Genomic DNA, 13,054 nt, shown 5'->3' on the forward strand with positions numbered 1-13,054 from the left:
CCACTTCCACCCCCCAGCACATGCCCTCACCCCCTACTGTCTGTGTGTTCATTGGTTATGCATATATATATATATATATATATATATATATATATGCATAGAAGTCCTTTGGTTGATCTCTTACCCGCTCCCCACCCTCAGCCCATTTCAGTCTTTCACAATTTTTCCAGACCCGAAGTTGCTAGTCGCTCTGAATCTCACCTTCGTCATCCATTAAATGGGAATGACAAGACCTGCCTCGGAAGTTAGCTGTGAGGTGATATCAGATGACACAGGGAAATGTTTTGTATTTGTCCAACACTATGAATTTAGAAAATCATTCTTTACTGCCTTTCAAACTCTAGGACTCAAGTTAAAAGGTTTATACCTAGAATGTGTTTAGACAGACAGTAACATTTCTTTAATATCCATTGACTTTTGACAGTTCAGTTGCTAAGAAGGTGACAAGCCATAGGAAATGGACAAAGAGCAGAAATTAGAGATTCACAGGGAAAACATACAAATGGACACTAAACACATGAAAATGTCCTCAACCTCATTCATAATTTTCAAATGTCAATAAAACGGTATGAAATACATTCTTTTACCTTTCGGATGGGCAAATACGGAAAAGTGTTGGTGAAGGGGTGGATGAAATAGTCACTCTCACAGTAAGGAAGCGATACGCCATGTTCAGAACATGAGGTAGTAAACAGGACAAATGATTCTGTTTCTTCAACAAATCTATCGCATAGAAAAACTGGGGGCCGCTGTTACAGAATAAAAGACACTTAGAAGACAGAACAAGCAAATGCAATATGTGAATCTTTTTGGCCCTAATTTTTAAGAAATAACCATAAGAAATTCTTAGATACAATCAAGGAACTCTAACTATGGACTAATAGAGGGTATTGAAACTTGCTATTAATTGTGGTAATTGTTGAAATCACAGGGTCTGGTTTTTTAATGCCCCTTTTTGTTAGGCATGCGTACTAAAGTCCTATGGGTGAAAGGATGTCATGTTTGGGATTTGCTTTAAAATACTCCAGCAGCCCTAGCCAGTTTGGCTCAGTGGACAGAGTGTTGGCCTGAAGACTAAAGGGTCCCAGGTTTGATTCTAGTCAAGGGCACATGCCAGGGTTACAGACACAATCCCCAATAGGGGGCATGCAGGAGGCAGCCAGTCAATGATTTGCTCTCATCATTGATGTTTCCTCTCTCTCACTCCCTTCCCATAATTTTTTTAATCTTAATAACATTTTTTTTTATTTTTTTTTAAATATATATTTTATTGATTTTTTACAGAGAGGAAGGGAGAAGGATAGAGAGTTAGAAACATCGATGAGAGAGAAACATCGACCAGCTGCCTCCTGCACACCCCCAACCGGGGATGTGCCCGCAACTAAGGTACATGCCCTTGACCGGAATCGAACCTGGGACCTTTCAGTCCGCAGGCCGACGCTCTATCCACTGAGCCAAACCGGTTTCGGCTAATCTTAATAACATTTAAAAAAATACTCCAGCAAACAAACACACAAACAAAAGAAGGGAGGAGGGAATAGAGAAATAGCACTGGCAAACTGTTACTAGTTGTTGAGACTTGTCAATGGCATGTGAGGTTCATAAGCTATCCTCTCTAGTTTTGTGTAGAATACAAATTTCCATAATAAAGAAATTTTAATCCAAAATCCATTCATTTAGAACATAAGTAAATAACAAAGAACAGAAGAGAGGGAAAATGATCTGGAAAGCACAGGTTCTCAAAACAGGTCTCCTGACAGTGGCATGAAAGAGCCAGGGATGTTTGGGATGCAAATGAGGGATTTCTGGAGACCTAACCTTGTGTTCAAATGTCTGAAGGGCTCATCTTAGGAAGAGGGAAGACTTGCTCTACGCAGCCCCCGAGGGCAACACTGGGACCAATATGGAAATTATAGGAAGACAAGGTGAAGGGCAATACAAAGTCCTAACAGGCCTGGTTTTCCAAAGGCCCCTTCTCCCACCACTTCTCCAACCTTCTCTCCTTCCATAACCTTCCATGAGCCCTGCCTCCTCCACACTAAATAATTTGAAGCTCCGGAACACTCTGGCTCAGTCCTATTTCCTGCCCTTTGCCCGACACTTTCCTTGGCTAGGAATGCCCTCCCCTCTTCCCACCTACTGAAATCCCACTCAAGCTTCCAGGCCCAACTCAAACGCTGCGCTCGCTCTGCCCCATTGCCCTCCACCTCCCCTTTGAAATGATAACATCTTTCAAGTGTTTAGAATATGCTGGTGGCTGTTATATGCATGACTTGGTAGTTTAGAAAGAGCTTATATTATCTTTACAGATAACTTCTCAAAGATAAATTACATGTTATCTTTTATAATGGTTCCTCCTTTTCACTCCCATAACACTATGTACCTTTATTATGACCATAGTGGCCCCATGTATTGAGGGTCTACTATGTGTCACATGCTTTAAGTCTCACACCAAATCCTATGACACAGATCGTAAGTGTCAGAGGTGGGTGAACCTACTGAGTGTCACACAGCAGAGGTCTAATGTGAACTCAGCTTTCCCAGATGCCAAAGCATTTAACTTCTATCTACAAAATTTATAATACGACTGTATTAATGGTGTGTGTGTATTCCTCTCCATATTAACTGCATCTGTTTTCATTTCTAGCACACTGTCTAGCATATAGTAAATGGTCAATGAATATTGAGACTGGGTGGATAGATGAGTGAGTAAATGCTGCATTAGGCATGGTTATGTATGTGCTTCCTCTCCCCCAGCCCCAGTACCCTCTACCACAATAAACTTCTGAACAACTAGCATAAATAATAAGCAGGACTAGGCTCCAGGATTGCATACAGACTGGAAAACCAGGCCTTGAAGGTAAGTGTGAAGACTCAGAGAGTGGCAGGGACTTGCCAAGGTCCCCAGGAAGACAACGGGGTGGCAGAAGGAGAGGAGGAGCCCACGAGGTCCCAATGTGCCCGCCTCCACCAGCACAGCTGCTCCCAGGCGCTGCCAGGGTGTGGGGGTTTGGGAGAAGGCCTCTCTCCTCTTCCCCAGCTGCCAGGGCCCTGACCGCTGTGTGACCCCTGGGGGTGGGGACGGTTCTCCCCAGGGGGGGAAGGTTACAGCCCTGTTATCACCAGGAGGCAATAAAGTCATTTGGTGGTAATTAGACTCCTAACCTATTTAAGTCATTTACAGCTCCCAAACAATTACCTGGTGGTTTTTATCTCTCCAAGAATCCTGAGATGTTATTTGAAGGGGGTCATAAACCTGCTTGGGGGTTGGGGAATGAAGAGGGAAGACAAGGAAGAAAGATGGCTGCCCATGGCGATGGGAAAAGAGAAACACTTAAGCTCCTTCCCAGTGCGTCTGCTCCCTTCATCAGTGGTGGGCCAGGCAGGCCTCTCCTTGTGGACTTAGTAGGAGAATGATGTCCTATCCCTACAAGGTTCCTCTCCAGAATGATGAAATCCGAGAGCTAGAAAGGCTAAGAAACATCTAGTAAAGGATTTCCCAAAGCAGAAGCCCTGGACATCGGTGGGTCAGATGTTCACAGGTGTTGGATGAAGCGTACTCCCGGGTGAGTCCGTTGGGGAAATGTGTAAGCTGCAGCTCCCTGGTCAAGAACCACAGAGCCCCTTGCATCCCAACGTTTCTGGGAAGATCCACGGGAGAGACACCAGGATCTACGAGAGTGTTTAACTCCGTGAAACCCAGTGTGTCTCAGACTTTGACCTTTCCACCCTCACAGGAACTCTATTAATAGCACAATAAACTTCTAGAAATACGAATTATCTGTCCAAGTTTCCTCTTCATTCTTGGGCTGAAAGACTGGGTGGGTTTCTGTTCCCTGGTACTTGACAGTGAGCAGTCAGCCATCTGTGGATTTCCTTTGAAAGATAAGGTGGGGGCGGGGGATCTCCATGTGTATGTCTCACCTGAGAGGCCACGTGAAGGGGAGAAAGGAAGGACAAACTGTCTTTTGACAAACGAAAGATGGGGCCACCACCTAGAGCTCACCTCCAAAGGGATAGGAAGAGACTTATTCTGCAGGTACCAAAGGGGCAGAAGTGATCCAGTTAGAGAGGGGACTTTCGAACAGTCAAAGCCACAGACAGCAGAGCCGATGGCCTCAGGAAGGAATGAGCTTCCAGAAAGCCCCTGTGTATGAGCCAACGCCGAAGAGCTCCTTAGGAGTGTAGCATTCAGTCAGTTAGCAAATATTTGAGCACCTTTTTGTTCAAAGCACTATGTGAAGTTAGAAAAACAATCATGTGCAAAGTGAAAAAATGTCCTTCTGGATTGGAGCTTATATCCTGATGGGGCGGGAAGAGAAGCAAACAAGAACAGAGTAAACAAGAATAAATATAATTTCAGAGAACTATGAAGATCTCAAATGGGTGATGGGCCAGGGAATAATTAAATTAGGGGAGCAGGCAAAGCCTCTGTGGGATCAAGATACGGAAGCTGAGACCTAACCCTGAGAAGACTCGGGGCAGTGGCCCATGCACCTAGCCCAGCAAGTCCAAAGTCTCTGCAGTGGGAAGGCCGGAGGTCTGGAGCATGGTGAGTGCGCGGAGGAGAACACACGGATGAGGGCAGAAAGGTACGGCACATTCCAGCACCCTTCCCTTCTGGGAGTCCGTGGCAGCTTCCCTGGCTTCGCAGAATGAGATTGCAGAGTCCCCCTCCCTTGACAAAGAATGTCAGGGATCTTAGGCTCAGTCCTCAGTTTCCTCATCTGACGACGGGAAGCCATCTGCCTCGTTTGCCAAGATGCTGCCTGGATAAATGACTGCATACCTATTTAGTAAGCACAGGTAAAGTACCATGTGCTATTCTACACACGTAGTAAATATGACTCATTGAACCCTCCTAACAGCCCTAGGGGGAAGACACTTTTCGCATTCTTATGTTATCAATGGGAAACAGAGGCACAGAGAGTCTCCTGGCATGTCTAATACGTAGTAGATGCTAAGCACATCACAGCTACTGTACGCTTAGATTAAAAAGTTCCTGGGAGATGTAACTAAGATGCTCTCTGTGGTCTTCTCTAGAGCTAGACACCCTGGACATCGGTGGTTCGGGCGATGTTCATAGTGTTGGATGAAGAGTATTCCTAGGGTGAGTCACTTTGGGAAATGTGTAAGCTGCAGCTCCCTGGTCAAGAACCACAGAGCCTATTGCATCTCAACGTTTCTGGGAAGATCTACGGGACAGACACCAGGGTCTACGAGAGTGTGTAACTCCGTGAAACCCAATGTGTCTCAGACTTTGATCACTGAACTTTTCACCCTCAGAGGAAATCTATTAATAGCACAATAAACTATTATAACGACAGCATATAACCGGCATTGACTAGGGTTTGGAGAAAAGGGAACCCGTATGCAACGGTGGTGGGAATGTAAATTGATATAACCATTATGGAAAACAGTATGGAGGTTCCTCAAAAGTTAAAAATAGAACTACCATGTGCCCCAGCAACCTTACTTCTGGGTATATATTCAGTGAAGTAAAATGAGCATCTCAAAGAGATATCTGCACTCCCATGTTCATTGCAGCATTATACACAATAGCCAAGATACGGAAACAACCTAAATGTCCATTTATAGATGAATGGATAAAGAAGATATGGTGTGTGTGTGTATGTAATGGAATATTATTCAGCCATAAAAGAAAAAAAAAAAGGAAATCCTGCCACTTGCCAAAGCATGGATGAACCTGGAGAACATTGTGCTAAGTGAAATTAACCAGACAGAGAAAAAAAAACACTGTCTGGTCTCACTTAATATGTGGAATCTTGGAAAGTTGACCTCATAGAACCAGAGAGTAGAAAAGTGATTACCAGAGGCTGGAGGTGGGGGAGGGGGGGGAGGAGGAGGAGATAGAAAAAATGGAGAGAGATTAATCAAAGGGTACAAACTTTCTATTAAAAAATGAATTAAGCTCTGGGGATCTGATGTCCAGCATGGTGACCATGTAATACTCTATTGTGCTCTTGAACTTTGCTGTGAGGTAGACCCTGTGTTCTCACTGCACCAATAATAATGATGATGATGATGATCATGAACATAGTAACTGTGTGAGGGGATAGATGTGTTTATTCGTTTGACTAATAATCACTTCACAATATATATCGAATCATCACGTTGTATGCCTTAAATACATACAATCTTTACTTGTGAATTACACCTCAATAAAGCTGGGGGAGAGTCTTGCAGGAAAAGAAGAGGGTATCGAGGGCATCACATACAGTCACATCGGCTGTGCACACCCTATGGGACCCTGAGGGAGCTCATGTTTGCTGAGCCCCTACCCCGTTCACCCCATCTCATCTCTGTGGGGTTCAGATTGCAATCGGCCCTGTAGAGATGATGAAAAATGAGGCTCAAGTAAAAGCCGGTCACCCACAGGAAGTAGCAGAGCATCATACGCCACAGGGCTTTCCTCTGGCTGCACCAGGGGACTTGAGTGGGGGGAGCACCTGACATTCAAGAGATTATTTCCTTAGCGAGGGGGGGGGGACCCGGAACATAATACATCCAGACCATGAGAACTACACGGCACTCTTCCACCTTAATTGTGGCTTAACAGTGGGAGAAATGAAGACATGTTCCCTACTATGTTGGGGAAACAAAGGGATTTTTATTACAAAAAAATACATTTATAACACATTTTATAACACATTTTACCGTGTCAAAGGGCTTTTTAAAAATCCAGAAAAAAATATCTTGTAAAGCAAACAAGGACATTATTGAACATTTTTCTATCTAACCTTAACCGCTATCAATTTATTCCAAACACTAACCTCTTGTCAGCTCAGACAATTTCCTTATTATATGTCTACATCCCAAAGACATGTGCCTCTGTGTTGTCACAGACCCCTCGCTAAGACGTAGCATCTACTTCTGTTGTGATTGCAGACAACACGTTACACAGTGGCGGGCTCCCCATGCCTGTGACTTCGTCCGCCCCGACACTTCCGTCTGTTTATGGGCGCTGTAGACATCCCGGGATATTGAGTGTGTTCATAAAGAAGCGCATGTAGCATGAGCTGCAGGAACACACAGGTTTTACTATTTGGAGCTGAATTTCATTATGACTGGCTTCTTTTACAATCTTCTGTATTTTATTTCACCGATTTAAAAAGCATTCCTCAGCCCGGCCGGAGTGGCTCAGCAGTTGAGCATCAACCCAGGAACCAAGAGGCCGCCGGTTCGATTCCTGGTCAGAGCACATGCCTGGTTTGCAGGTTCAATGCCCTGGGAAAGGGCGTGCAAGCGGAGCAGCCAAACAATGATGTTCTTCTCTCATCAAGATTCTATTTCTCTGTCCTATCTCCCTGCCTCTCTCTCTACAAATCAACAAAAACATTTTTAAAATATATTTTATTGATTTTTTACAGAGAGGAAGGGAGAGGGATAGAGAGTTAGAAACATCGATGAGAGAGAAACATCAATCAGCTGCCTCTTGCACCCCTCCTACTGGGGATGTGCCCGCAACCAAGGTCCCAGACTGAAATCGAACCTGGGACCTTTCAGTCCGCAGGTCGATGCTCTATCCACTGAGCCAAACCAGTTAGGGCTAAAAACGTATTTAAAAAAAAAAACAAAAAACAAACAAACAGAAAAAGGACCCATAGTGTCACCAGGCTGCCAGAAGATTCCATGGTTCAAAAAAGGTAAGAACCGTCCCCTGCAGCTGCCTTACTTCTCTCCCAGGGACCTCCATCCTCCCGAGACCACAGAAGCCTTTGTACCACTTCAGGCCACCGGGAGGCCCAGCATCTCTCAGACCCTGTGCCCCGCCCTCTCTGCTCGCACTTTCTCTCTACATGGAAAGGAATTGCAACGCACTGTGCCTCTTGCCTTTACCTCTGGAACCAGTTCTCCCCAGTCAGACTTGCTCTGCCCATTTACCTTGTTGAAGAGAGACTTTCTGTAGTTCGAATGCTGATCAATTGGAATGTGTACACCCAAAGCAAAGACCAGGCTACCCCTGCATCGTCCCCGGGCAGCAGTGAACACAGCTCACAAACTCCGCTGATGCCCACGGTGCTGTGTAGACGGGCTCGCAGTCCCTCCGTGGCCGCGGAAAATGCCGCCCGAGAACACGTGGTGAGTTGAAAAATGGAATTAAAGGTTGTTCCCAGGGGATGAAGCCTTCCCCTGGAATTACCTGACCTGGGTCTTCGAGCGCCCAGCCCTTCAGGGAACCTGGTGTGATGCTTTACGACCTTCAGGCTCACAAGGGGCTGGAGGGTCACACGTGTCAGGTCCCATGCGGGGGCAGCCATGGAGCAGTTTGCTCTCCAGGTCACCGTCCCACAGCTCATGCTCCAGGGCGTTCCAAAGCCCTCTGGGAAGATGCAGACCAGGGCAGAGAAAGAGGTCCCTGGGCTAGCAATGGAAGATTCTAGATTCTGACTGAGCTCTCCTCACCTGCTCCCACACCCCTGGGCCTCATGTGCCCATCTGTAGAATGGGGAGGAAAGGTTGAATAACCCCCCTTTTGAGGCCCTGGGTACAACATCAGAACCACTGAGGGAGTGACTCCCTGGGAGGGTGCTGCCCACACCCCATGCTGCTGGGCCCATTTCCGCCTCGGCTCAGCCAGGCAGGTAGCCGCATCCAGGCTCCAGAGCCCACAGCCTCCTGCCGTGGAAAGGAGCCCCTCCATAAAGGCAGGATGTCCAGGGGGGCTATGCCAACAGGGACAGGAAGTGCAGGGAAGTGTATGTGTGGGTTATTTGAACAGATTTTAGAATTCCATTTCGATTTTGCTATAGTATTTCTTAGTGTACCTCTTTTATTGCTTGCTCTCTATATCTTATCACTGACATCCGTTTTCTTCCCTGTTCACTAAGTAGCATGAAAATGGGGATAACTAGTATTATCAAAAATACCGATTTTTAGCACTTAATATACGCAGAGCACTGTGCAAATTGCTTTATCTTCACTATCTCATTTAGTTCTTCGATGAATGCTAAGTGAAATAAGTCAGACTGAGAAAGACAAATAGTAAATGATCTCACTTATATGTGGAATATTTACAAAGCCAAACTCAGAGAAACAGAAAGTAGAATGGTGGTTGCCAGGAGCTGGGGGCTGTAGAAATGGGGAGGTGTTGGTCAAAGAGTATAAACTTCCCGTTTTGAGGTGAGTAAGTTCGGGGGATCTAATGGACAGCAGGCTGACTATAGTTAGTTTTATATTATATACTTGGAAGTTGCTGGGAGAGTAGATCCTAAATGTTTTCACACACAAAATGGCAATCAGGTGAGACGGTGGTGGTGGTCACTAACCTTATTGCGGAAATAATTTTGCAAAATATACATGTTCAGGTCATCGCGTGCACACCCTAAGCTTACACAATATGTCAATTATAAAGCTGAGGGGCGGCGGGGGGAGGGGCGGGGGGGAGCGATGAGATGACTTCTATCTCTCCATGGCACATGTACCCGGCCCGAGGCGCCCTGGGTTGGTGACCTGCCCATGATCGCAGAGTCAATGTCGCTGCCTCCATCGCCCATGTTCAGGTGAAGTTTCACACAAGGTTTCTCCTAAACATAACTTGGATCAATTCACAAAATCATCGTGGAATGCTGGCCATGTGCTAAGCGTTGGAGATTTGTTTAAATCCCAAAATTTACAAAGATCACAATCAAAACCAGGTGAGATTGTCGAGGTGCTTCAGGCATTGAAAGGGGGGATGGGAAGGGAGTGGCAGGAGTCAGGTGTTCCCAGTGAGCCAGGCCGTGTGTGCACCGCCTCACACAGAGTCTCTCCCAGTGTCCTCCCCACGGGCTATGGAGTGGCTACTGCTGTCCTCACCCTGCAGAGAAACAGCATGCCTGACGACCAAGGACAGGTGGTCCTGGGTTCCAGACCTGGCTTCACTGTCCACTATCCTATTGCAAGAGGGATCTGAGCCCAAGAAATGAAGAAAATAGAGGCCCGGCCTCATCCTGATGTTCCCTGTGCATTCGGCCACATCAAGTGTGATGCGTTAAGTGCCCAGACTCTGGAAGTCTTGGCCTTGCGTCCCAAATCTACCACCACTTCCTGGACGTGCAAGCTTCTACAAGCCTCGGTGTTCTCATCTATAAAATGGGATGATAAGGAACTGTTGGCTTCATAAGGCAATGTAGAGGCAATGTGGCGTGATACCCCGCAGAGCAAGTATTCCGTTAATGGTACTGGGAGGCATTATGACCAGCTCCAGTGTGCCTGGTAGGTACTGTGCCACACTCAAGGTGTGACACATGACCTTCAGGAAATGTGACATCTCATTGGGGAATCAGTCAATGAAACAGTGAAATCCCAAGGTAAGGGCCTAAAAGTGTGGCCAAGTTCATTCTGCCAGAGGAATTCAGTCAAGGATGAGAGATGAGTGAATGCTTTGAGGGGTCTGAAGAGTTTTCACAAAGATGGGGTAGGTTTCTAACCGCTGGGGTTGGAGGGTGGAGGAAGAGGGTGAGAGAGAGAGAGAGAGAGAGAGAGAGAGAGAGAGAGAAATGGAGGTCTGGGCTTCCAGGAGTGGAACAGCATGAACGAAATTCCCAAGGTCTGGAGAGCAAGGCTGGAGGGAAAGCAGCAGCTGACCCGCTGGAACAGAGTCGGGAGGCAGCTGGGTGTGAGATCCCAGGAACTCTGATTCCGCAGGCTTGGGTCCTTCCTTAAAATGTCCCTAACGGTGCAGTCAAGCCCAGGACAAAGTTGTTTTCTTATCCAGCATGTGATCTCTGCATGGAAGGCCCTAAAGCAAAGTTCAGTTTCAACTGTCAGATGACCCCCAGGAAGGACACATTCATTCCTTCAGCGGTGCTCACAGAGCGCCTACTACAGGCCGGAAGCAGCATCAGCGCTAGCAATTCAGCAGCAAACCACAGGGCCATGGCCACTGTGCTCTCAGAGCTTGCTTCTCTAGAGCCTGTTCGGTTGAACATAATTGCCCTGCAATATCTGAGGAGGGACTATATTTAAAAACAAAAGTTCTTTGCTTATTTTATTTTTCATTGCAGGACTTCTCAGAGCCTTGCGTTTGCTGATATGCACGTGACTTTCTACGATGGGCCATAGGATGCAAAGTTTCCCAACCTCTCTCAAATGACTCACTCAGGGAGGTGTCTATAAAGAGTTCCGTAAAACTCTGAGTTTCAGGACATGACAAGTGGATAAAGCCAATGTGGGCTGGTGGGCTTACAACACACACAGGGCAGAATCTCAGGCACAGAGCTTGGGGTGAGGGATTAATTACAGGCCGGGGTCCAGAGCATCCTCCCAGATCTGCTCATTGGTCCTGGCCTGTGTCTCCTCAGTCCTCCAGCAACTCCCATTGGCAAATAAAGTGTCAATAATGCTGAAGGAACGGATGCCTAAGGGAATCACCATCATCCGTTTCAGAGGGATCATTGAAGACCCCATGGTCAGCGTTGGCAGATTTGGAACTCGAATCCCCGCCTGCTGCTTCCTGGCTTCCCCATCAGGTCAGAGCCTTCGGGCCCAGAGAGGTAGAGGGTTTTGCCCAAGGTCACACCGGCAGTGAGTGGGAATCAGGACGTGAACCCAGGCTTGTCGGACACCACATGGCAGGCTGAGCTGGTTCACTTCTCTGGCCACACGCTGCCCTCCCTTTACATCTTCAAAAAGGACAGAAGCCAGGGAAGATGTCCTCCCAGGTGGCATACAGGTGAGTCTGAGAAAGTGGCCCCCCACCCCAGTGCCTGTCTTGGGGGCACCACCCAAGCCCACAGGTTTTTATCAGTCCAGTCTGAGAACCATCAACAGTGCCCCCACCCCCACCCCCTTGTTCAGACCTCGAGGAAACCTCTGCGTCTGACACGCCAGTTGGTTGCAGCGCCCAGGGAGGGTTATCAGCTGCCAGGAAATGCCCTGAGGTCGTGAACTTCTGAACTCCTCGCTCACCTCCACCTGAACCCAACGAAATAGCCTCTTTGCTGTTATTACTTTATAGCCTTGATTGTAAATTCTTCCCTGATCCACTTTATGGCTGTAGAATAAAACATGTACGTGGGGCGTAGCTCTGCTGGAAAGCGCCCGTAGGGCTTATGAGGAGACACTGTCCCAGCTGGGAGGAGGGGTGAGCTCATGCAGAGCATCCCAGGCTCCCTCGGGCAGGGCCCCCTGGGGTCCTTATGGGGGAGCCTCGTGGGATCCTCAACTGTCCTGGGAGAGTGAGGATCACCCTCCTGCCTTACACACAGATGCCCTTGTCACACAGATGTTTATGGAGCCCCGCTCAGTGCCCTCTGGTAACGGAGGCCACGTAAGCCTCACCCCTGCCTCGGTCTTCCACGTGGAGGGACGCAGCTCGGCACCCACTCCCAGCCCCACTGCCCCTCACGCCTGTGCACTGAGTTTGGAAGGAGAAGCCAGGCCCGTGCCCCCTGCCCCTCCCTCTTGCCAGTCTCCTGGAAGCTTCATGCTGTCCCAGGGGGAAGAGCCCCCTCACTCCTCCTCCGGGACCCTGTCCGTGGAGGGATGGGGGCAGGGAGAGCACCCAGGTGGCCTGTCAGACTCGGGTCTCATGCTGAAGCCACACTCTCCACGCTCAGCGCCATCAGAGAAAGACAAGTATCACATGATCTCACTCATATGTGAATCTAATGAGTAAAAGAAACTGATGAATAAAATAGCACCAGAGACATGGAAACATGGAACAGACTGCCGAATCTGAGGGAAGGGGGAAAGGGAGGCAGGAAGAGATTAACCAACGAGCTTATAAACATATATGCATTGCCCATGAACACAGACTTGAGGGTGGTGAAGGCCTGGGCCAGGGTGGGAACGGGGAGAGGGAGGAGGGAGGAGAGATATCTGTAATATTCTCAACAATAAAGATTTAAAAAGAAAGAAAGAAAAGAAAGAAAGAAAGAAAGAAAGAAAGAAAGAAAGAAAGAAAGAAAGAAAGAAAGAAAACATCCCCTTCGAGATAGAGCTCCTCTTTCTGTCTGTCTCAGGGTCTAGGGGGAGAAAGAGAATGGCCTTGGACTCAGACCCGCACAGTGTCCTGGCCCCACCACTTATAAGTCACGCCCTGCTCCTT

The sequence above is a fragment of the Eptesicus fuscus genome, chromosome 7 (assembly GCF_027574615.1).
Source record: "Eptesicus fuscus isolate TK198812 chromosome 7, DD_ASM_mEF_20220401, whole genome shotgun sequence".
Classification (NCBI taxonomy): Eukaryota; Metazoa; Chordata; class Mammalia; order Chiroptera; family Vespertilionidae; genus Eptesicus; species Eptesicus fuscus.